Below are 26,629 nucleotides of genomic sequence, written 5' to 3' on the forward strand. Positions count from 1 at the left end.
TTCTGGCGAGCCCTAAATATCCAACATGGGCCAAATCCAGAACTAGTCTCCTCATCCCAACTGGAACAACCATCTGATGTCCTTTGTACAAGTAGCCATCCTGAGCCCATAGCTCTTCTTTTACCTTGGCAAAACCACTCATCCCCCCTTTGTAAATCCTTATTTTGCCTTCCACAACCAGTGTAAGTGACTCTTGATAGGCAATGTCTTCACTACAGGCAGTGTCTCAATCATCCTTCCTTAGTGTTTCATGTACCTGGAATATTTCTGCAATCTCCCCTGAACTTAAGTGCTCATCACCATCATCACTCAACACTTCTCTCTGAACAGATCTAGACAAAGCATCTGCTACCACATTAACTTCCCCCTTTACATGGAGCATGGTATACTGTAGACCTTGTAACGCTGTCACCCATTTCATAATGCGCCTCGACACACCCTCCAAACCACCTTTTGTGAAAATCCCCACCAGGGGTTTACGATCAGTGCAGATGGTGAATTTCCTCCCCCACAAAAACCTTTTAAACTTCTCAACTCCCCACACACATGCTAGGGCCTCCTTCTCAATAACAGAATATCTAGATTCGGGTCCCTTCAAAGATCTGGATGCAAATGCCACAGTATGTAAACCTGCATGATCCTCTTGCATGAGCACTGTACCAACACCATAATCGCTAGCATCAACAAAAAGCAGTGTAGGCCTGCCCTCTTCAAATATCTTCAAAATGGGGGCCTTGACAATGGCCTCCTTTATCATCTTGAATTCTTTCTTACAATGTTCATCCCACTTAAAAGCTACTCCCTTACAGGTAAGTAATCTCATGTTCCTTGACATTTCTGATAATCCTCTAACAAATTTACCGTAGAACTCAACCAGTCCCAAAAATGACAGTATGTTCCCTTTAGATTTGGGCTCCTCCATTCTCTTTATAGCCTCAATGGCTTCCTCTTTGGGCTTAACCCCTTCACCTGTGATCTTGTGACCCAGGTAAACCACTTTGTTAGCTTTGAAAGTACATTTCTCCATGGCAATCGTGAGTCCTGCCTCCTTCAATATGTCTAACACTCTCCTCAAGCGATAATCGTGTTCCTTCTCGTCACTCCCACACACCAACACATCGTCCTGATAACACATCACTCCTTTCTCTCCCCCCAGTAATCTGTACATAATACATTGAAACACACTTGCCGCTGAGACTATCCCAAACGGCATACGCACGCACCTAAATAAGCCAATTGGCGTGATAAAAGCCATAAGATCCCTGGAATTAGGGTGCAACTCGACCTGATGGGTGGCTGACTTCAAATCTAGTATGGAAAATACTCAAGAACCAGCTACCCCCACCATCAAATCATCGATTCTGGGCAATGGGAACCTGCCTGCTACCACCATGCTGTTCAAATGCCTAAGATCGATGCAAAGTCTCAGAGATCCATTATTCTTCCTGACCACCACTATGGGACTGACCCACTCTGACGCATCTATTCTCTCAATGACTCCCTCACTTTCCATTCTCTTGAGTTCTTCCTCTACATCTTGTTTAAGGGCAAGAGGAACGGTTCTCAGTTTTGCAATTTTTGGCACTGCACCGTTCTTTAGGCGAATCACATGAACAAAACATTTCAAACACCCCAATTTCCCAGGTGAATCGGTTCGCACCTCTGTGGCATCTCCACCCCCCACAGATAGTACTTGCTCTGGATGACTTTCCTCAAGCCTTATCTTCAATTCGGCCTGATCACTCCATGATAGCAACTCTCCCCCTTTTTTTGTAACATACACATAGCCTGTGGACTTTCTATCCTTAAATTGTAACTCAGCATCAAAGCACCCTATAATGTCTATGGGAACATCACCGTAAGCATTTGCTCTGACAGTGTTCTCCCACAAGGTGCAACAATTGAACTTATTTTTCCACACTTCCACACTTATCAATGTGTAGTCAGCCCCACTATCCATCAGCATGCGTACGGGCACTCCACGGATTGCAACCTCATATGGCTTCTGCATCTTCACCCTACCATCAATGGCATTCACCGTAAACACCACCTCTCTCCCATCATCACCAAGTGAATCGTCTTCATAACTCGCACTTATCTCATGCACTTGGTTCGACCCAGCATAAAAGTTCCTACAGCATCGGGCAATGTGACCTCTCACTCCACACTCGTTGCATATGATATGTATAGCAAAACATTCCTTATCAGACGCTATATGTGATAGGCTTCCATATCTAAAACAACGTCTCCCTGGAAAACCCCTTGGAGTCCCAGAATCCTTAGCTGTCTTAAAGTGATTTGTTAATTCTCTGGACATTCCTCTGCTATCTTTTATGGCGATCCCTTGTCGCCATCCTCTGCCAGGTGCTGGCCTGTTTTCCTCCATTCTCTTTCCGGACTGCATGGGACGCCTTGGGTTTCCTGTGTTCTGTCGCTGAACTACTTTTGACACCTTGTGTATTGCCCCATCACTCTCCTCCAACTTGGGCCGCACAATGTTACCAGTATCCGTCTGAAGCACTTTAATACACTTGTCAGTGTGTTCCACCATCTTTGCTATCTCAATTGCTCGATCCAGAGTGGGGTTCCTCTCCTTCCACAGTTCCTTCCTAATACTGTCATTGGAACACTTGATCATTAATTGGTCTCTAAGATGCTCATCTTGACCGTGAGTAAACTTGCATTTCACCGCCAAACCCCTCAGAGCCATCACAAAATCCTCAATGCTTTCACCACTCTTCTGTTCCCTCGTGGCAAATTTATATCTCTCCAGTATGATATTTTCCTCCACTCTATAGTGTCTGTCTAACTTCGCTAAAGTTTTCTCAAAAGGACCTGAATCCAACAAGTCAGAGGGTTCTGGCAATCTCTTCAAAACTTCCTACCCTGCGGTTCCCAAACAATGAAACAGCAATGCCTCCTTGCGCTCATTAGAGTAATTAGCACCAAATACTGCCAACGCATACTTGTTGAATCCCTCTTTCCAATCTACCCACCGCGCCCTGGGTTCTCCTGGTGTAGGAAGGGAAAATACAGGCGCAGGAACATTCGCCATGATAATTCCACAATGTGTGATGCAGAGGGAGTGTGTGAAAACTGTACTCAGCAACCCCAACAGCCCGCGCCGGGCAGTGTCCACTCACTCACCAAAAGTCTCACCAAAAGTCTCTCCGTCGAATGGGAATGCCAACGGACCAATGTATGCTCTGTAGGAGCTGCTGCCACCTTCAATCAGCCTGTTGTCCAATAGTGGCTGCCTACTCCCTTCGGAACGGGGAACCGGATCGCTCCCGACTGCGGGCCGAATCACTATGGAAACGGCGAAGTCAAACAAAATGGCCGCCACGTCTTTGGGTCCTCTTTTCTGGGACGTGAGAGCGTCACTCCATGGACGCCAGGCCACGCAGAGGTGACCACTTAGTTCGGTCACAGCGGCTGTGCGGGGAGACGACAGTGCTGAGCGCGGCAGCTATTTAAAGGTAAACACCACAGTACTGCAATGGCGCCGCCGTCGCACATGCAACCCAATTGCACAATCCAAGGTACACTATCCAAGCAGAGTGCAACCGCGGGTGTAAACGCCACCCGTAAACACTCCCAGACCGCTCCGCTCACCTTGCACGTATTCCCAGCTGATCTGCTGGTTCCCACGACCCAGGTGCCGCCGACGACCGCTCGCTGGCTCCTTCGGTCCTGAGCACCGCCGACAGCCTCTCCGTGGCTCCCTCAGGAATGCGAGCACGCACTGCCGCACTGGCAGGCACGACTGCCCGACTCGCCCAATTGTAACGTTCCCACTGACAATGAGCGCTGGCGGTACTGCTCCACAGCTGTAGAGGATCCCAGTCACGCCGGGGGTCGTCACCAGGAGTCTGCTCCTCTTAGACCTCGTCGCCAAATGTTATGTCAGCATCCACACATAAACAGCTGACACTTGCTGATTACAACAGGAAACCTTTATTGGAATAAAAGGTTTAGCTGTACACATAAGACAACCCCCAGCAGGAGGCTTACAACTGTCCTCCTTCAGACAGCCTTTTCCTCTCCACTAGCACACTAGAACCCCTAGCAATAATAACAGTTCTAATGTAACCAAGGAGAAGGAAGGTAATGTTCTGTATATGCTAAACACTGGATGTCCTAACATACCCCTATTGCTAAGAGGGGGTTCCTTGCCTCAACTAATAAATTAAGGGTTGTCAGAATGTTCAGCAAATCATAAAAGTTCACCATAGTGTGAAACCTACTTCTGTCCCTAACACTTATATTCAATTAAGGATAGTGGGCCTCATTATGAGTTAGCTGGACCGGAAACAACGGTGGCGGTAAACCCGCCGCCACTGTTGTTTCCAGACCGGCTAACTCCGAGTTCTGCAGGCTGGTGGTGTTACTCCCGCCAGGTCTGACTTGGCAGGAGTTATGCCACCCGCCTGCAAATGGAAATGGAAACACTGGCACCGGTAAGTGCGGTGCCAGTGTTTCCACTGTCCCCATTCCCATGGAGTCCTCTAAGACTCCATGGGAATGGGGATTCACGGAATTCTGCCTCCGGAATTACCGGGTCACTGGGGTTGTAATGCCCCAGTGATTCCGGCAATCGCGGAGGCGGCAATCCACTACGAGTCTGGCGGCAGCCTGCTGGTTTTTCCGGCATGGCTACCGCTTGACTCGTAATGAGGTCCAATGTCTCTAGGAAGTCCTGAAGGATGCTTCCCTACTTCTGGACAGGAAATCTTGGCAGAAAGGGTTCCTGTTTCCCTGGTTTTCTTTCACTGCATGCAACAAATATAGGGGACAAATCTCTGCCCCTGGTTTCTTCTTATTCCCTCGTAACACAAGTTTTTCAATGTTCACACTACCTTCCCCCTGTTTATTCTTCTCTTCCACAAATGCGCTGAAAAAGAGGTATTTGGAACCAAGAGGGTTTGGTTGCCCTGAATGACAGGTAGCAGAATAGGGCAGTTGTACAAGTAATCAAAAGGATATGACAGCTGCTACCAGTGGGTGACGGCCAGAGTGGCTATATTATTGAAAGCCTAGTTGGTTCACCCAATAATTAAGTAGATGCTGATCCTGATAAAGAAGATCTGACTTGTCTAAGGGAAATGATGGTGGCACCAAAGCTCAAGCCCACTGTTCCCCCGATTTCAACTGGGAAACCTGCACAAATTGAAGATATTCAAAATATTCTCAAGTGGTTGGCTGAATCCCTACCAGGGGTCCTGAAAAAGGAATGAGATTACACGATTTTGTCATTGAACTGTAGAGGGTTCAGCCATCTATTCTCGTCAGGAGGCTCTCTTCCATTTATCACGAAGTAGTTCTTGCTCATCTGCCTTCAAGAGACATGGCTTACCACTCAAACTGTACTAAACGGGTATACCTTGTATCAGTCTTGTGCTAAAAAAGGTCTGGGTGGCAGACCTTACGGGGGGCTAATTGTTGGAATAGCTCATAATGTTAAGTCCCGCTGTATTTTCACAAAATTGGATGATTTTCTTGTTGTTGTGGAATTTGAACTGTTAATCGAGGGAATGATAGAAAGAGTGCTACTGATTAATCTCTACTGCCCTCCGGGAGCCGTTCAGAATGAAGCTATGCAGGAAACACTGCATGGGGTCATGAGTGACTGGTCATTAAAGCAGGAAAACAAATGCATGATTACTGTGGGGGACTTTAACTGCCATTTGAGGGGTGGGTACTGGCCTTCTAATAATCCCAATTTAAGATCGGTATGGAAAATGTTACACTCAACATGTGAGTATGTGGGCTCCAATGGCTAAGCTTCTTTCACCAATGGGGGATGGAAATGATCAATGGCCGGACGCCAAGTGACTATCCTGGTAAATCAACATGGGAAAGTGGCAAAGCTAAAAGCACCCTGGATTATAATTATAATAATTAGGCATTTATATAGCGCTACAAACCCTCAGGTATCTGAGCGCTGCTTATTATTACCCACGGTGTGTGGTGCTCATTTATCGACCTCGGAAGGATGAAAGGCTGAGTTTGGCCCCGCCGGGATTCGAACCTGCGTTAACAGGCTCTGCACGGGTGTCAAAGCGAGCGCTCTACTCGCTGTGCCACTTGACCGGATATTTTTATCATCCCTGAAATTGCATTTTATGCAAAGGATCTTGAAATAAATATTAATAGCTGGAGTGATCATGAGGCACTCTCTCTGACCCTAAAGATAAAAGAACTGAAATCTAACATGAGACCGCTGGGAAATATGAGAACTAACCATGCTGCTACACTATTTGCTGGTCAGAGAAAAATATAACAAAAGCAGCAAATGCAATAGCATCTGAACAACATCTTGATATAACAATTTTTCAGGATATGTCTGCTGATCATATTGAAAGGTGGATTTCCCTGTTCTCTAGGGCTTATGCCACAGTGGGGACAAGGACAGATATTGGCGGTTCGGTTAATATAAATAGATATGATTACGAGGTCAGAGATGCCAAGAGAACTCTGAGAGCAGCAATTCGAACGGCCAAAAAGACAAGCCCTACATATATTTCCTGTTGCTTTATTAGTAAGACTCTTAAGAACAAATATAGAGCATGGATAAAACAAAAAAGAAATTGAGGAAATTAACTCAATGGCAGGATAGGTACGATTACTGTGCACTAAGAATACACAAAATAGATGGGCCTTGCAGGGTGAGGCAAGGGGTAACAGGTATACACCTATGATTAACACCATAGGAGCGCACATCTGGGAAAAGTTCTTGATGGACCGGAACAGGTGAAGATGGTATGAGCCCTCCTATTAGCTGTCCGCCTAGTCCTCCATTTAAAATTATGGTAGAACAACTTGTATTAAAAATAAAAAGGCTAAAGTCATCTCGTGCGCCAGGCCCTTATGGCTTGGTTAACAGTGCAATGAAAAGTAATCCGGTATTTTGGGCGGAGGTATTGAAGATCCTATATGATAAGGTTTTAGTCGAGGGGAGGATCCCGAGTTCCTGGCAGAAGTCAATTCTTATCCCAATTCATAAAAAGGGTGATAAGTATGAACCAGGAAACTATAGATTATTATCGATGCTGGATTTTTTGGGCAAATTGTTTAGTGGCCTACTATTGAAAGTACTCCAGGATTGGGCAGACAAAAGAGGGTTACTGAACCGCTTTCAGAGCGGTTTTAGGAAGGGTTACTCTATGTCACATAACCTGGTGATATTACACACCCTATGTACCAATGCCAGGAAGAAGGCTACTCCTCCTCTATATGCCTTATTTATAGATTTTAAAGCAGCTTTCGACAGAGTTTGAAGAGAGTTGCTATGGTCAAAATTAGAATCCTTAGGATGTCCATACGGCCTATTATACTACTTGAGGTTCCTTCACTTAAATAACACTGCCTTGTTAAAGTTAGATTCTCAAGGGAACATGATGGCAGAAGTTGAGCAGAATCGAGGTGTCAAAACAGGGTTGTGTTACGGCACCTACATTATATTACCTGTTTGTGTACTATCTGCCGGAGGCAATCTGCTCTGTCCATAATTGCCCCCCACAGATAGGAAGTGAGCAATGCCCTGTACTTGCATTGGCAGATGATCTGGACATTCTTGACCATACAATTAGTGGACTACGGTGATCAGCGGAGGCTTTGTGGCAGTATGCTAAAAGTAACGATCTGGTAATTAATATGGAGAAGACCCAAGTAATGGTGTTCAGCAGCAAGAGTATTTCCCGCACTAGAGTAAAGGTACAAGAATTAGAGATACTATACACGCCCAGTTATAAGTACCGTGGCATTGATTTTGAAAGGGGTAATGATTACAGATTATGCATACAAGCCAGAAAGGTTAAAGCGGCGCAAATCACAGGCCCCGTTTATCGTTTTACTAAGACACATGGGGGATTCACAATGTGGGCTGCCAGGCTATTGTATCAACACGTACTTGCACCAATGATGGTCTGTGGTCTTGAAGCCCTGCAGGTAATCGATCTTAAGTGGTTGCAGGTAGTTGAGGGCATGTATTGGAAAAAGATCTTGGGCCTTCCTACCTGTATACCAATGGCTATTATTAAGTTGGAACTAGGAATCCTTTCATCGAAATAAATGGTATTAAAGAGAAGGGCAGAACTATACATGAAGTTAATGAATACTTCTAGTAACCAGTTGGTATCTATGCGGCAGGAACACAGCAAGGAGTCTAAGAAGTCTCTTTTTAAGGAAAATATTGAGAGTTACTTAGACGAGATAAATTGGAGTAAGAGAACGGGCTAATATTGTCCTGCAGTAAAATCTAAGACGATTCATTCTACTAGTCAGGATAAATCAGCTCCCAGTCTTGGTAATTACTGGCGTACTAAGTAAGATACCTATCACTGATTGTTATTCCCGACTAGGGATGTAACGGTATAACATTAAAGATACCGTGAACCACTTAATTGAATAATAATAACCGTCACATTGTTTATACCTGTATACCGTTTATACCGTTAAGTGTGCTTTTCAATCTGATTTGGAAAGGCTGCAGTAAGCAAGTGCTGCACAGTCTTGGTCTTGCACTGTTGGATGTGCCATCTGCCAAGTAGTTACAGTTGGAGCAGTTTTTAATGCCATTCCATAAATCACACGTGCCTGACATAAAATCAATATGTTAGCAATAGGAAGAATAAATACAGTGCTAAGAAAGAAAAGGGTTTACTTTGGGATGGCGGCTTTGGGGCTTATATATTTATAATGGATAATGTTTGCTAAACATATGACAATGGGGGATTTCCCTGGTTCTATCATTGAATTTACATATAATAAGTTACACTGTAAAATGTACTCATCTCTGTGGGTATTCCCTGCTGCCATACCAAAGGGTAACATGTCCGTGATTACTGAACACCTTTTGGCCCGCAAGTAAACTAAAGGCTGTAACGTAAAGAGAGAGTGTGTGTGTGTGCGTGTGGGTGTGTATGCGCACAAGCGTATACTACCATCAGCCTCCATTGAGCTGTGGCATGCAGGTTATCAAGATGGCAACATGTTCATCTTCAAACAGAGAAGAGAGTGGGCACCACCATGTATTCAAAAAATGTTCAGAATATTCAAGTAAAAATCAAATATTTCAAAAAAGAATATACATCTAATTGAAAAGGAGCTGGCTGTGACAAGTCAGGAGACACCCGGACTTATAATTGCAACACACGCTGGAGACCAAGTAATAATACTGGGTCACACAACCGCTCTCATATGGGGCCCAAGATGGGCACGTATTTATATCTGATTCACGACAATATGTTCAAGTATCCATAATATACCATACTTCTTAGAGAAAGGAAGATGAGTCTTTCTGATTCATATCAAAAATAATTTATCCATAGTAGTTCAAACAAAAAGCTATCACTAATAATCCTTAGTGAGGAAGCAGTTGCCACAATCCACATGTATTAGACTAAAAAAGCCAATGCATTTCGGAAATTATTTCCTTCATCAGGGCGAGTCTCATTGGTGTGGTCACTGGTGAAAAACAGAACGTCCTGCGTTCATGCCCACTCAGCAGTGGGTTGTAAATGACATTAAGCACAAAGGCATGGAGAAAATCCACTCGTGTTTACAAGGAAACCAATCTTGTAATACACAGAGAGAAACGATCCTCCACTGTGCAGCTGCAGGGCAGTGACACAGACTGCAAATGTCTGCCCTGCAGCTGCACAGTGGAGGATCGTTTCTCTCTGTGTATTACAAGATTGGTTTCCTTGTAAGCACGAGTGGATTTTCTCCATGCCTTTGTGCTTAGTGTCATTTACAACCCACTGCTGAGTGGGCATGAACGCAGGACGTTCTGTTTTTCACCACTGACCACACCAATGAGACTCGCCCTGATGAAGGAAATAATTTCCGAAATGCATTGGCTTTTTTAGTCTAATACATGTGGATTGTGGCAACTGCTTCCTCACTAAGGATTATTAGTGATAGCTTTTTGTTTGAACTACTATGGATAAATTATTTTTGATATGAATCAGAAAGACTCATCTTCCTTTCTCTAAGAAGTATGGTCTATTATGGATACTTGAACATATTGTCGTGAAACAGATATAAATACGTGCCCATCTTGGGCCCCATATGAGAGCGGTTGTGTGACCCAGTATTATTACTTGGTCTCCAGCGTGTGTAACATGTTCATCTTCACCAGTAGCCAGAGGGGGAGCTAAAAGCCTAAATGACCACTTAGGAAAAGCTATTCAGTTTGCTTTGCTAGTCGCAGCAGGGCTCCCCCCCCTCCTCCTCTCCACACGTGTGTTTGGTGGAAGCAAGGGGTGGCATTTCAGTGGAAAGTATGTTGAAAAACCCAATTCTGGACCTGGGTGCCTGATTTTGTTTGTGATGATAAATCTGACAATTTATGACCTTTTAGAAAATATTTGTTAAGATTAGTTAACATCACCTGCTATACTGCGATAACCATGATATACCGTCATTTGGCAAGAAGGTTATCATACCGTCATAAAACTAATACCGTGACACCCCTATTTCCGACTGTGCAAGGATAAAAGAAATTGTTAAGACAGGGAAACATCTACTGACTAGATGTCGAATATGTACAAAAGATACTATGATAAATATGTACATAACATCAAATATACTGGGGAGGATATCTTTTGGTGGCATAATGTCAATGCTACCAACTTGAAGATTTTTATTACAATGTATAACGTGTGGTTAGTGATTGAGAACCTGCTTAGGATTTGTATTTAAATGGTATGGTTGGCCTGGGTATTTGTTGTCGGTTACAAGGTGTACCCCCTGAATAACCCAGAAATTAAGTAAGGAAGTAACATGAAATATCAAGGCTGTAATTTTGACTTTAGGTAGTACTTTTATCGTTTGTTTTAATTATACGAAGTGCATGATTTTATTAGGTATGATGAATTAACTTATGAAATATGTATTTCTATTCGGATGTGTATATGGATTATAAATGTATTTATTATGTTTATGATTTATATGTAAAAGGTTTATTTATAAACTATAACACATTAATAAAATAATAATAATAACTAAGCAAAGCCTAATGAGCAAATCATTCATGTTGAGTGCCAAAAAGGAAAACACGCAGAATGCCAGAAAGGTGTGGTAGTTCAAATATAATTTATCTATTTACTGGATAGTGAACACTTGATGTACATGTAGAGCAAATAAGACAAAATAAAGGAACTGATCTAAAAACTAATGGTTGAACAAGGCAATAAAATAATAAAATTAGTAACAGAAAGAATGAGGATAAAGTTGCGCTTCGGCAGCGAAGTTGTGGAAGTTGTGGAAATAGAAGTTGTGGAAATTGAAGAAGGCTGCCTTCATCAGGGCGATGATTGTGAACACTGTAATGCAAATGAGACCTTAGTTCTGGTGGTAAGCCTTTTTGTCCACTGCGAGCAGTTTCTCTTTGCCACTAAATTGTTTTTTTTTAATTGATTATTCACAATCTAATTGTATATCCTGAGTGCCAAGCAGGACACACACAGAACTAAGGTATCGTTTGCCTTACATGTTTCACAATCATCGCCCTGATGAAGGCGGCCATCTTCAATTTTCACAACTTCGCCCTCGAAACGCAACTTTGACAAGGGGACATACACCATTTGCCTCAGTGGCCTACTTGTAAATTCCAATGCACCACGCCACATTTTCTTGCCCCCTGTCGCGTTGGTATAACGTGCCTCTGATCAAGGCTCGATACAACTGATCTCTGATCCAGGCATAAACTGTTTTTGATCAAGGACTTTTCAAGGCAGAACCAATTTCAGATTTTCTCCAATTCTAAAGTATAGTTTGTTTTGAGTACTGCCTTACAACAAAAGCAGGTTGTTATACTACGGCACTATTTGTTACAGGATGAAAATGTTTTTTCCTTTGAATGTTTTGATTGAAATATTCAGATGAGACAAATGCTCTCTTTTCCTTTGAATGCCGTAAATGTGTTTATATATTTGAATCAGTCTACCTAGCCACGGCATAACCTTTTCAGTTTGCAAGGACTCCTGTTTAAAGGTGTGCATCTATGTGTTTACATGATGATATGTTTTGCTATTGAATATGTTCACTTTAGCTCACTATGAGCTTCTACTATTGCTGTCTTCGGACACTGTTTACTGATGGGGCTATACTTTATTCTCATTCTTTCTGTTACTAATTTCAATCTTTCATTGCCTTGTTCAACCATTCGTTGTTAGATCACTAGAATCAGTTCCTTTATTTTGTCTTATTTGCTCTGCATGTACATGTATGTATGTATGTATGTATGTATTTATTTTTTGTATAGCGCCGATAGCCCGTGGGCATCAGGGCGCTTCGGCAAACAACGAAAAACAAAACAATACAATAGGAACGTCTGCGCTAAGCCATGAGGTGGTCATAATCCCCCGTATCCCAGTTCATCATCTGAAAAGATGAGTCTTCAACCCTTTCCTAAAAACAGTAAGGTTGGTAACGGTTCTGAGTGTTTCTGGAACACTGTTCCACAAGCTGGGGGCCTGCACCAAAAAGGAACTGCCCAGCCCAGATTTCAATTTAAACTTGGGGACGATCAACAGGCATTTACCCTTTGAACGAAGATTCCTACTGGGGGTATGAAGCACTAAGCCCTTTTTCAGATACTCAGGAGCAGAGCCGTACAGGCATTTATGCACCAGGCAGAGAGCTTTGAATTTAATACGCTCCTCCACTCTGAGCCAATGCAAGGCTATTCTCTCTGCAGTAACATGATCTCTTTTCTTCAGATTTTTTACCAGCCAAAAACATCAAGTGTTCACTATCCAGTAAATAGATAAATTGTATTTGAACTACCACACCTGTCTGGCATTCTGCGTGTTTTCCTTTTTGGCACTCAACATGAATGATTTGATCATTAGTCTTTGCTTAATTATTGGGTGAACCAATTAGGCTTTCAATAATATAGCCACTCTGGCCGTCACCCACTGGTAGCAGCTGTCATATCCTTTTGAAAAAGAGGTGTCTTCTCTTGCACTTCACTTTCTTTGTTGATGGGTTACCTGAGTGGCCTCACTGGCAGGTATTAAAATGAACAACTACTTCTCAGCTTGTTTCACCTGATACACTCTCCTGCCAGGTGATGTGATGATTATGTGCACTCTTGATGCTTTGGTACTGTTTCATGGGTGAGAGTCCCCGACTTGCATATTCTGCTGCTTTGGAAAGTCTACCTGATGTACTCTCCAGCCAGGTACTAGGACTAAGATGAGTACTTGTGATGCTTTGATTTTACACTTATTGGTGTGGGCCCCAGACTTGCATATCCTACCTTTATTTGTAGTCCACCTGGTATACTCTCCTGCCAGGTACTGTGACTGTGATGATAACTCTTGATGCCTCTGCAGTCCAATATTGTTCTTGCCCTGGGGTCCCAGACCGTATATGTGGAGCCTTTTTGTGTTTGCCCACTTTTATCCCACTGGCTTGAGCCCATCTCTCCTACGACCTGCATACCTTTTTCTCTGGCCTGTGACATTGTCAGGGCTCTTCGGACGCCGGCTGTCAGTTGTGGGGTAATCTCACCGTGGTTTGCCTACCTTCGGTCTGCGGCGGCTCCTCAGGGACAGCATTTCTCCTGGTGGCTGCACTTCTGCTTCCCACTCTCCCTTCCCTTCTTGCGACTTCCCGGTCCATTCCCCTCCCCATCTTCCTTGAACTTCGCAGTTCCTCCAGGGAGGGAGGTTCGATAAAGCTAGTCTGCCCTTCCCTTTTAAAGAACCCATTGTGAATAATTGTCCATATTGACTAAACTACGTGTGTTGGTTCTTTGGAGTATTCCTCACTACTCCATGCATCTTCCTTGTCGTAGTATCCTTAATGCCATGATTCACTAAGGTACTGATGTTCTTCTTCGTCTCAGTGTTTCTACAGGATTCATAAGGGTAGTCCCTACTTTTCCTCGTCGCAGCACTTTATAATTATAATACTTGTGTAGTACTTGTTAAGGGGGTGGATGTGTCTACCCTACACAGGAACATGGAAGTGTAGGGGGTTCCATGAGCTTCTATGGGGTTAAGAGGAGGAGGGAGGTTGTGATGGGGTGGGTAAATACTGAGTTCTCCCTAGTGTGTGTCGTCCCTCATTCCATACAGGCATTCCCTCCCCATGTGATCCTACCATGATACACTACCCCCAGGGGGATTAATGGACTGTGGCCGTACTGCCCGGGCCCCATGAGAAGGGTCTTCTCCTATGAGAGAAGAGACGACATTTAGGGATTCGTCAAAAGGGGCTAAAGCCTGATCTGTCCAATGGCTGTTGCGCCGCTGCTACTGGAGAACAACTAACTGAACAACTCAATGACGTAGATATGAGTAACACATTGACATTGGTACATGATTAGCAAAACGAAAAAGAACTAAAAATATGACAGCAGTAGCGAACTGGAGTTAACTTGTATTGCAACCTGCTCAGCCTATGCAGCCTTGCTGTTTTCCAAAACCGACTCCAAGTTTTGACCACTATTACACCCTGAAAAGACAAGATTTGAATTGTAACTGGGGCATGGGGGGGTGCAGCAGGAACCTAACACGTCACGGGGGACCTTAAAGTAGTCACCTGGAATGTCAGGGGGCTCAATAGCTATTTAAAAATAAATAAGGTTATGATGTACTTGCGTAGGCAAAAAATAGACGTAGCCTTGCTACAAGAAACTCATCTAACGCGAGAAAAGCTAGAAGTGGTCAAAAGCAAGTGGAGTGGTACAGTTGTGGGTGCAGCCTATTCAGCCTATGCTAGAGGGGTGATTACCTGGGTGGCACCGCATGTTCCATTTCAGTTGTTACACTCTACAGTTGAGCCAGATGGGAGGATGGTTATAATAAGGGGTTGGTGGAGAACAAAGAAGTATGTATTATTAACACTTATGCCCCAAACCAAGACACAGCGGCATACTTTAAAACTTTATAAAGCAAGCTCAGTGTGAACCTCGGGGGGGGGGGGGCAGTGATCTGGGGAGGAGACTTCAATTGTGTGCTAGACCCAAAAATAGACAGATCAGATGCCAAAATAGATAGACCCACTTCAGCTGCCAGGGTGTTGCAGACTCTATTAACAGATCTAGGGCTACAGGATGCATGGAGGTCACACCATCTGCAAGACAGACAATATTCACACTATTCAGCCCCCCAGAACCTGCACACTGGTCTATGGACACACATGGAATAATGATAAAAATAGCACAAGAGGAATACAAAGCGAGGGTCCTCTCGGACCATTCGCCGTTGGTACTAACATGGCAATACAGACCCCCGAGAACTAAGATACCGACATGGCGCTTCCGAGCGGAAGCGCTAAAAGATGAGGTTTTTAGGGAGGACATGAGAGAGGAAATAATAAGCTATTTTGAGATTAATACTGGTAGTGTGGAGACAGCGGGTATGCTCAGGGAAGCGTTTAAAGTAGTAGTGAGAGGGATAGCTATAGCCAAGTCCGGGGGGTTACAAGGAGGGATTTTAGTCGGACTACAGGAAGCAGAAACGGAGCTAGAGATAGCACTAAAAAGGGGAGGTAATACTAAGGAAAGTAACGAAGCAATACTTAAGCTGCAACAGAAATGCGCGTGATTCTGGGAGAGGTTGTGCAACCTCAACTATAAAAAATATATATAGAGGCAGCATGCAGGGTGGGATAAACCAGGGAGAGTCCTGGCATAGTTGTACAAAAGTGAGACTCCCAGACCCGCAATTATAATGATAGCGAAAGAAGATTGGAGTATAGTAGACACCGAAGAAGGAGTTAACCAGGAATTTGCAAATTATTACCTTATCCTGTATGGAGATGCAGAGGACAACGATAATAAGGGAATAAGTGAATCACTGGAAGATATTGGATTGTCGTAGATTAGTGCAGAAGAACGAGAGGAGCTAGACGCACCGATCACTCTGGAGGAATTGGAAGAAGTAGTAATGCAATTACCTACTAGTAAACCCCCAGGGGCTGACGGACTTCCCAGCAAATTTGATAAAATGAGATACTCCCCCCGCTCCTAGAGATGCTGAACGAGGTATATGAAGTCGGGAAATTACCAGAGTCCCTAAGAGAGGCGATTATCATACCACTCCCCAAACCTAATAAGCCAGGTAGTGAGTGTGGCTTCTGCAGACCCCTATCGATGTTGAACCAGGACAGTAAAATACTGACGGCGGTCCTGGCAAACAGAATGAGAAAAGTCATTAATAAACTGATACACCCGGACCAAACAGGTTATGTCCTCAACAGGAATATACCAAATAACCTTAGGCGGCTCCACCGAGTCATTAAACATGCAAACGAGGAGGCGGAGGAGATGGCAATAGTTTCATTGGACGCAATAAAGGCCTTCGACTCGGTCAAATGGCCATGGCTGATTGTGGCCCTGACCAGCTATGGAATAGGACCGGGGTACCTCAGATGGGCCAACCTATTATATAGCGAGCCGCTGGCCAGAGTTAAGACAGGCGCGGTAATATCAGAGAGGTGGAAACTAAGTAGAGGTACTAGGCAGGGATGCCCGTGGTCCCCTATGTTGTACATTTTGGCCTTAGAGCCTCTGGCGATATACCTAAAACAGCAGTATGACATAAAAGGTATTACCATAAAAGGGCAACCGCATTTAATCTCTTTGTACGCAGATGATATGTTGTTATACCTACGCTACCCGGAAGAAAAACTCCAGTACGTCCTGGAGGTGATGGAGCGATTTGCAAGGCTTTCACATATAGCTGTGAACCCCAAGAAATCTTGTGTATTTCCATTGGGCAGGTACAAAGGGATCCCGTTAGAACAACTACCGATCCTGCAGATACCTTGGGAGGTTAACACTTTTAGATATCTTGGGATAGATATTTATCACACGGTGGAAGCAGAGCACAAATGCAACACAGAAAAGCTGTTAAGAATATTGAAAACAGTATGAGGTTCTGGGCGAAGCTCCCCTTGGCGATGATGGGGCGGGGGGCAATGCTGAAAATGGTGGTCCTGCCAAGACTGTTGCATTACTTTGGGAACATCCCATATTTGATACCTAGACGATTCTTTGTTAGAATAAATAGCATATGCAGGGAATTCCTCTGGCATGTGGCCCTTTGGAAACTACAAAACTCACATGAGAAAGGGGGCATAAAATTGCCAAATTATGAGATCTAATATATAGCAAGTCAACTGCAATATGTAGTTAAATGGCTCTCTGAGGAGCCAACTTCGGAATCCAGGATGTTCCGCTTGGACTGTGCCCCATTCTTCCTAAAAGAAAAGATGTGGTAGCCCAGATTGGACATGGAAGGCCGTCCAAAGATGATGATGTTTGGGTGGGAGATATGGCGCAGAGCCTGTCAGATAATGGGGAATCCATCCCCATGTTCCCAGCAGTTTCCATTAGTTGCTTTGGCGGGGAAAGAAAAGCAGCTAAGATTAACAATCAGGATGCATTGAGAGCCGGCAGGGATAGCAACAATGGGTGACATATGGCAAGAGGGGGGGTATAAAGGATTTTGAGGGGTTGGTGGAAGAAACGGTGTTGCATGTGGGGCAGTATATCACATACCATAGGGTGGTGCAGCGCGTTAAAGAGACATGGTCCGAAGTAGTACTAGCAGATGAACCGGACGTCACTATAGATATAATATATGATATAGCAGAGGGGGGACGCGAAGAATCCAGAATATATGGGCTGATGATGACCAAAGTGGGGATAAAGGTGGCGCAGCTCAGACGGGACTGGGAAGAGCAAGTGGGTACCCAAATGAGTGATGGGATGTGGGAGCGTGCCCAAGGATACCACAAGAAAGTGTCAAGAAATGCTAGATTACAACAGATACAATTATATGTAACCCACAGAGCGTATTTGCCTCCCCAAAGGATAGCTAAATTCAAGAATGCAGGACGACAATCATGCCCCAAATGTGACCAAGAAAACACTGGAATGGTACACATGTACTGTTCATGCCCAATAATAGAGAGATTTTGGGGAGAAATGGCACATAGAATGGAAGAAAAGGGGATCAATATGGTGGTGGACACAGTGTGGGCTTGGGGGATTTCCCAGATCACTTAAATTTAAGCATGTGAGTAAACTGAAAGAATTTCCAAGGGGTGGAAAGCATGTCATAGACCAAGAATAGAAGTGTGGTGGAAAGATCTGGAGAAATGCGCAGAGGCAGAAACTGCAGTATGGCGGAAGTAAGCAATGTCAGGGAAGAGGAAGGGCGGGAACCTTGGTAGCTTGGAAACAACTAATAGCGGGATTCTTTGGGCCCACGTATGATGGAGCAAGTGATCGGAACCCAACAGAACATTCCGAAGAGGAACCCCTACCTCAAGACTGATAACAAATATTGGGAAAGAAGGCTCTGGAAGGGGGGAGGGAATGGGTGAAACAGTGGACACGGATAAAGTGATGTATATTCAGATGTCATTATGTACACTGTAAGTTTGGTTTGTGTTGGTTATTGAAATAAAATCAATAAAAAAAGTTTAAAATAATTTAAAAAGTTTTGACCACTATCACTATTAAGTCCATTGGTTGATGCTGTTTACAGACTCTTGAACAATGGATGGCTGTGTTGGCATTTATGGTATTCTAACTTGAATGAAAGAGGTTTAGCGACAAACGGTTTCAATTACCTTCACATCCCCCTTCCTCGTTCCAGTACTTACTTGTAAGTGCCAACCACCTCCTGCAGGAAACCTTCTTTTATTTTTATTTTCCACTCCTATGCCCAGTCTCCTTCCATTGGGGCATAACACAGCCAGACACCAACCAGTTATTTCTTTCCTGCCTCTGGCAGAGACGCTTCATTCCGATTCCTTTCCTTGCTGGGCCAATGGGGGTCAACGTTTCTGTGATCCTCGGGCGAGGGAGGAGGCTCCTGAGGGATCCCTCCCCACCTGGGGGCTCATGCTCCCAGAGGTCCTGCTGAGCCATTTGAGCTGGCAGCCATGCACCGCCATGGAGAGGTGGGGCTCCTGGTTGAGCTTGTCTCATGGAAGAGGCTCTGCCGCCGCTGTGCTGCTCAAGCTGAGGGCGGCAGTCGTCCTGCTGGAGCCGGGGCCTACAGCCCATACGGGTGAGATTTGTAGGAACCACGTGATTCTTGGACGGACCATGGCTTCTCTGGAAAAATCGGTGGGGTTGCTCCGCAACCATGTCAGGTGTGCTGCATGGTGGTTGCCTTGATCCGATATAGGCTCTCCTGTGGTCCTCCCGCTCCCTGGTTCTTCCCTAAGGGTCCCTGTTCCTGATGGACATCACTTGGGGGCGTGGAAATTTGAGAGGGGAAAGGTTATGGCTGGGTGGGGTCTCCAAGGAAGTGGCTCTTTCCATCTAGCTGAAATCATACGACAGGCATTGGGGGAACTTCAATGCCTGGTGTCAGGGTAGGGCCCTTACTCCTGCCTTTGGTACGGGGGCTAGCATCCTTAAGTTTCTGCAGAAAGGGTTCAACTTGGGGTTGTCCGTTTCTACCCTACAAGCGCAGTGGCTATATATGCCATGGACACCACGTCTGCTACATGGCTGGGGGGAAATTGGGTGACCCAATTGGGTCCCGTGCACGCTACTTCCAGTGGTACGCTGACGATACACAACTCTTCATCAAACTTCCTACTGAGGCCCTTACACCTTCCTTCATCCCGGACTGCCTCTCTGCCATCCAAGCCTGGTGCACTGCTAATGACCTCTGCCTCAATGCCAGCAAAACAGAGATTATCCCTATTGGGTCCCCTACACCCTACTTCTTCCCTCACTCTGGCCTTCCTCCAAGGGCTCCCCCCAACCTCCTACTCTGTAGCCAGGAAGCTTGGAGTGATCTTAGACTCCTCCCTTTCCTCCATCCCTCATATTAAGGACATCACCAAGAAAACCCACTTTCAGCTCTTCCTTCTCAAAGGAACTCTATCCTTCGTCACATTCCCCCAGAGACTCAATGTTACTCATGCTCTGGTCCTCTCCAGGCTAGACTATTGCAATAGCCTCTTACTTAATCTGTCTTCGTCCAACCTGTAACCCCTCCAGCTAACCCAGAATAGGGCAGCAAGACTTATCCTTGGCCTCAAGCCCAGGGACCACATCTCTCCTGCCCTACAAAGCATTCACTGGCTCCCGGTCACAGAACGGATTATATTCAAATCCCTTTGTGTCATCCAAAAGGCTATCTGGGGCTGGGCACCAGTATATCTTCAACGTTTCCTGACCAAATACTCGCCTTCTAGACCCCTGCGTTCCTCTGGCACCAACTCCCTGTGTGTGAAGCGGTTTGCTAAACAGAGAGCTGGTGGTCGATCACTTTCCTCAGCGGGCTCCCTTCTGTGGAATAGCCTCCCTCTCCCTCTGCGTCTTGAGCAGGACCTCCTTAAATTCTGAAAAAGCCTCATGACCTTTCTCTTTACCTCTTCCTTCTCCTCCTCTCTTCCCTGCTAATCATACAGTAGCATGACTGATGTGCAGGGCCCTGACCCGCCACATCTCTCATCCCAGCCGCTGCCTATTTTTTACTGCACTTACTTAGGCTCCCACAGGAAGTTGCACTTACGTTCTTCTCTTCTTATGCACTTCACCCTGAGCACTTCTCCATGAGCACCACAGCACCTATCCCTTAGCCCCCTGCCATCTGCACTTGCACGTTCTGAACACTCACAAGGCATAGTAGGTGTGTCTCCCCTCCCTGCTATTCTTATTATTTATAGCTCTATTAATTCAATTATTTATCTTTGTTGTAATTCATTGTCTCACGAAATTGTCCTGGCTGCCCTTTTTCCCCAACCCTTCTTCCCCAGAAGAAGAGCTGTGGAAGACCTTGAATGTCCAAAGGGTAGTCCTGCTGTACCTGGAAAGGACCAGGCCGTTCAGGCATTCCGGTAACCTTTTTGTTACCTTTGCTGGTCTGTCTCTGGGGAAAAAGGCATCAGCCTCACAGGCAGTCCTTGGTTGCGCAACATGATCTCCATAGGCTATACGGTGGAAGGTACCATCTGCCTCCGGGGATACAGGGTCTTTCCACCAGGGGCATGGTCACTTCTTGGGCTCAGGCAAGAGAGAACCAACGATAAACTTTGGTATCAAGCCAAATGATACTAGCAAGTGGTGGGACTAGCACAGACAAATGATAAGACACCCGGGGGCTGACACCAATGACATTGCCCGAATGGCCAAAATACATACAGAACTAGCTGTATCGAATCGACGGATACTTCTAAGGGAGTGAAGACTTATCACTGCGTCACTGAGGAAACGGCTGGTGCACACTGCCCATCAAGACCGTAGAGGGATTGAAAACACAAAAAACGACCCTGGCATCATGTGTGGTTCCCACTCATGCATGTGCTAGTTAAGGAAATGGTCCGAAGCTGTCTCCGGTGACAATGCACATCAAGGGCAGATTCACCCATACTGCTACAGGAGACTACCATGCCCGAGGGGCCATGGTGCAGAATCACCAATAGAAAATGTCGAATATCTGCTGGTAGCCATAGATGAATTCTCAAGCTTTCCTGTGGTAAAACAGGTGCATGCTGCAGTGTTTAGTCAGGTGGCAGGCATCATAGACAAGGTATTTAGTGAGTGTGGTAATCCATACACTGTGAAGACAGATAAGGGCCTGTCATTCAACAGGAAAGATTTCAACAGATTTGCATGCCATACGGGATTGCAACATCAGAAAATCACCCCTCTGTCGCCACAAGCCAGCGGCATGGCCAAAGGGTTCATGTCGTCAATCAAGAGAACGCTCCAAAAGGCAACAAATGAAAACATGTCTGCACAACAAGCACTGTGCAGGATGTTCAGGCACTATAGTAATATGCCTCATGATGCCACAGCGAAAACCCCGGCAGAGCTCATGATATTGAATCAACCAAGAACAGGCCTACTCAGAAGTCACCTAAGTGGAAGACAAGAAGATGAAGAAATACAGAAGAGGAATGCATGCCGAGAGAACAGACAGATCTAAGATGAGAAGCCAAAGTGAAGGAGCCAACTGTTGAAGAAGAACTGCTAGTGAAGTAGCAAGAACAAAAGTGGACTCAAGATGTACCGTCACACCGCTAAAGGTAACTGAGAAAAAAGGTACGATGATGATTGCCTAGAGTGACTGTCGGTAAGTAACAAGGAACGCTTTGCATTTTAAACGTTTTTAGACCCTTTGGAGAAGGGGCTGAGGAGAGGAGGAAGAGAGTGACCATCAACAACCCGCAGGTGAAGCAGGAGGAGTGAACTCAGTGGATCCTGAACCTGAAGGAGTAGTTATCCTGACACAGGTCGGACACACAGGAAAGTAAAAAGGTTGTTATGATTGGTGGAAGAAGCCTAGACAGATCAAAATAGATACGTGGGGGAAGGGGGTGATGTTGTGAGGGCAAACCAGCATTGCCCCTTTAAGAGACATAGAGGCATGGGACACGAAATCAGGTGGGAGGAGGGAGAGAGTGAGTAAGCAAATGGGGAGGATTTGGGGAGAGGGTCATTGATGTAACGGGGAAATTGGGGGAAGAAAAATAAAGTTGATCTCTGCACCTCCACTGCGTCTTTCCTTTGCCTACCGTCACCTGAAAGTGTTGGTAACACCAGGTTCTGTTAAGATGAACTCAACTGCACCTCATTGACCCAAAATGATTGGATTTTTGGAGCCTGGTCAGTGGCATACGAAGCATTGGGGCGGGGGACCAAGCTGCCCCCCCGTGACTCTTTTAAGAGCCTGACCGGGACAATTGTCAGTGGGACAGCTCTGCCATTGGGCACCTCAATGAGGGTGCCCAACAGGTAAGGTGTCCTGCTGGCACGACAATCAATGTGTGCTGAGCAATTCCTGCTCAGCAAGCACATTGCCTCGGCAGCAGGATATCTGATGCTTCCTAACGGGAGGTGTTCTGCGGCCAGGACAATGTCCCAAGGAGCCGTGGGCAGCAGAGGGGCTTTCCCGTTGCTCTATGCCAACGGAGCATTATAATGTGATCCATTAGGCACTGATGGGGCGGAATATGAGGGGGAGACTATTAGGGTCTTTTGTCCGTTTAGAAATGGAATGGGAGGGAATGATCAGAGGGGAGAAGGGTGCATAATGGTGCATGTTTAAATGCTTTATGAAATAATGGGCATGGCTTTAAAACCCAAGGGGGATTTGTTAGTCTCACATTAATCTGCAAGAGGCTATTGAGACTTTGCAGGTTGGCGAGAATAAAAACTAAAGCCATATTCTTATTGCTCAACATATTTCTATGATCATGTATATAGTGTATAGTTAACTATAAAAGGCAAGTTTATTATGTAATGTGGTTTTCTTCCAAGGCATTGCTATAAAGTATTATTTAAGCAAATGAAATGCAAAGCAAAACCTTAATAAATGTCTATATCAACTAAACCTGGGAAGATGTGCTCAGTTGCTTAAATTCCACCATCCCAGGTGGAACTCTGAGCCTCTCTCTCGACTATAGCTCTCTTAACCTGTGGCATTCCCCAGGGATCTAACCTATCCCCCTGGTTCTTCAACGTCTATATGCCTGCCCTGGCACGTGTGGTTGCCACTTTCACCTCTAACTTCCAGTGTTACGTCAATAACATGCAACTATCTTTCAGGCTACCCTCAGCCGCCTTCTCCTCCTCTCTCAGATCTGAATCTCTGTCCGCTATTCAGTCATGGTGCGCTGCAAATGCAAACGACCTCTGCCTCTACGCCAGTAAGAGTGAGATTGTTTGCATTGGGACCCCTGCTTTCCCACTTTCACTCTGGCCGGCCTCCCTTGGCCCTCACCTGCACCCACCTACGAGGCAAGAAAACTTGGGGTCATTTTTGACACCACTCTCTCATTCTCCTTTCACATCTCATTTCTGACGTCTCTAAAAAGTATAACTATCAGCTACACCTCCTCAGAGGCACTCTACCTTTTCTCACTTTCCCCCATCAGCTCAATGTCTCCAGAGCCCTGGTTCTCTCTAGGCTGGACTATTGCAACAGCCTCTTCCCCAATGTCCCTTTTTCTGCCTTGCGCCTTCAGCAACTCATCCAGAACAGAACCCTGAGACTTATCCTTGGCCTCAAGCCCAGGGACCACATCTCTCTGGCGCTGAAATCCCTTCACTGGCTCCCCATGGCTGCAAGTATCAAGTTCAAGACCCTCTGCATTGTTCACAAGCTTTCTGGGGCCTTGGACCGACCTACCTGCAACGCTGCCTACCTAAATACTGTCTCTCACGAGCCCTCTGCTCATCTACCTCCAACCAGCTGCGAGTGAGCCCGTTCCCCAAGCAGAGATTTGGAAGGAGATCCTTATCCTCAGCAGGTGCCTCCCTCTGGAACAGCCTCCCTGCCGCCCTACATCTTGAGCCTCTTTTTCTTAAGTTCTGGAAACTTCTCAAGACCTTCCTCTTCTCCTCTTCCTTCTCCCTCACTCCACCCTGCTAACCTAGTTTTCTGCTCATTTCCCTCTCTCGCTCCTCTTCCTTACAGCTTGCTGACTGGCCACCTGGTGTACCTTAAAGTCTCACAGGTCCTTGGCACCCCCGCCAGTCCTCTTTCGCACTTGACTCAGTGCCCACACCCCACCCATAATCTCTGTACTTGAGAAATAACCCAAGAGAGTGGCTCTCTCTGCACTTACTCCAGCCTCCACCGACCGGGTGCACTTGTACCTCCCCCTCCCTGTGACCGTCTGGGCACTTGCACGATCCGTACCCACTGTGCTTGAATATCGTCTGTCTGTTCTCCCTTTTCTTCACCCCTTAATTGCACTGGAAAAAATGCAGAATCGCTGTAAGGCCTATTTGATGTATCTCAAATTGTTAAATGTATTTTACACACTTACTCTGCATGTGCAGACTATTATCGTCTCAGAACGTCAAGGGCTCTGAGCGACTGTTGTTTTTTCCCCATGTTCCCAACCTCCTTAAGGCTTTGAAACAGTTGGCTGTTTGTAAATAAACAATACCATACCAAATTGTCCATATCCCAGTTTCACCATTTAAACGAAGCGTGCGATGCTGAGCAAATCCTTTAATCGCTCAGTCATATCTGCCGCTCAGTAAGTGATTCTGATTCACTTAATAGCTTATGTTGAGATATCATGCTATTATTAAAAAAAAAGCCTAATGACTATAGAGTTTCTCCATATATAATAATAGTGCAATTTAGGTATTTTGCACAACAAAGTTATTTGCCACTTGGCTTAATTATGGCAACTTATTCAAAAGTCACTTCCAATGTGCCTCCAAGTATCAAAGACTGATGATGCTCCTTGGAAGTCACTCTGTTGCTGCAATCCATATGCAAATTAGGATCCCCACCCCCTTGCAATGCTGCATACACTCATAGGCGTGCCCAGGGTGTATTGACATTTGAGAGGTGCAGACCAGGGGCGTGAGGAGTTTGGGACAAGGCACTGGCAGAACACAAGGAGCACTTAAGGGAGGATGAGGACCTCGGTCACTAGTGGGTGGGCTGGTGTCCTGAACTTGCGACACTTTTGACATTCGTGTAGGCGTTGAGGGTCTTGGGGCCATATGGACAAAGAGAACAGTGGTGGCAATAACAGGCATTTTGAAGATCTTGGGGTGATGGATTCGATCATTCACATCGTTAAGCTGTGCCAGGAGCCTGGTGCCTATTCTGTGCCGCGAGGTCGTTCATCTATAGAGACTTGGGCAGACAGCGTGGGCAGCTTGGGATGCATGGACAGGCTTCAAAGAGTAGAGCGTGAGTGAGTAAGAGCACGTGCATAATATGTGTAAGGGGAGACATTTTAAAACACAACATAAAACTAAGCAGAATTCCACAGTACGGCAACAGAACACCACAGCGCGTGTCTCCCAAGGAGGTCGAACCCTGATGTGTAGGAGTGTGTGAGAGAATTCATGCCAGTGATTTTTTTTTTAGAAGGGTGGTGAAGGTTATCTAGGAGTTCAATCCTATAGTAATATATTGGAGCATTTGGCTCGCTGGGAAGATGACGATGGCAGGGCGACAGCCTCTCACGGTAAGTGAAAGGATATGAATAGCATCGCAGCATATAACATAGCTGCATACAATGCAGAGAACCGCGTAACATTGCCCAGCAATCCCTAACGAACCCCGTTATACAAAACTACAGAATCACATCGCAAAACAGCACACCGTAATTGCAGATGGATTACCTAGCATAGCACTACATCACGACAACACATAACATGGCACACGATAACTGCATTGACATGCTGATTCGCTCCTGCGGTGCTATAAACGACTCAGGTTTTAGAGCGCAGACGTCATAAAAAATAACCTATTTTTATAGCCAGGACCATGCAATACAACAGCACGATGAAGGAGGCAGCAAGCAATTGAGAATTCACCGCATTGTCCCATCTGTGTATGTTTTTGGTTAGCGGCAAGCCGGCAACATCATATGCTCTCGTCACATTCTGCGAGGGTGGTCAAGGGTATTTTTTGTTACGCCACAGACGGCCCCTCGCACGACCAAGTGACATCTGAAATTATTCGTGTGACCGTATGGGACGTGCGTTTAATGGTCAGCCAAGGGCGCCAAGTATAAGGGTGCTCTGGGGCACAGGCACGGTGCACACCCCGGGAAAACCAGTTTGCGGTAATTCAATGGCACAACTAAAATCCAGGGACCGGCACCCACCGAGAAAGTTGGCTCCCCTTCCTTTCAGGGGCACCTGTTAGCC

The 26,629-nt window shown here is 45.5% G+C and overlaps 1 protein-coding gene across 3 annotated transcripts in view; it reads right to left on the reverse strand.

The window, feature by feature from the left end:
• GPRIN1 (G protein regulated inducer of neurite outgrowth 1) overlaps positions 1 to 26,629 on the reverse strand; it is a 231,418-nt gene that overhangs the window by 70,920 nt on the left and 133,869 nt on the right. The gene's annotated exons all lie outside the window — the stretch shown is intronic.

Source organism: Ambystoma mexicanum, chromosome 3p, assembly GCF_040938575.1.
Source record: "Ambystoma mexicanum isolate Mex_15411 chromosome 3p, UKY_AmexF1_1, whole genome shotgun sequence".
NCBI classification, from domain to species: Eukaryota; Metazoa; Chordata; class Amphibia; order Caudata; family Ambystomatidae; genus Ambystoma; species Ambystoma mexicanum.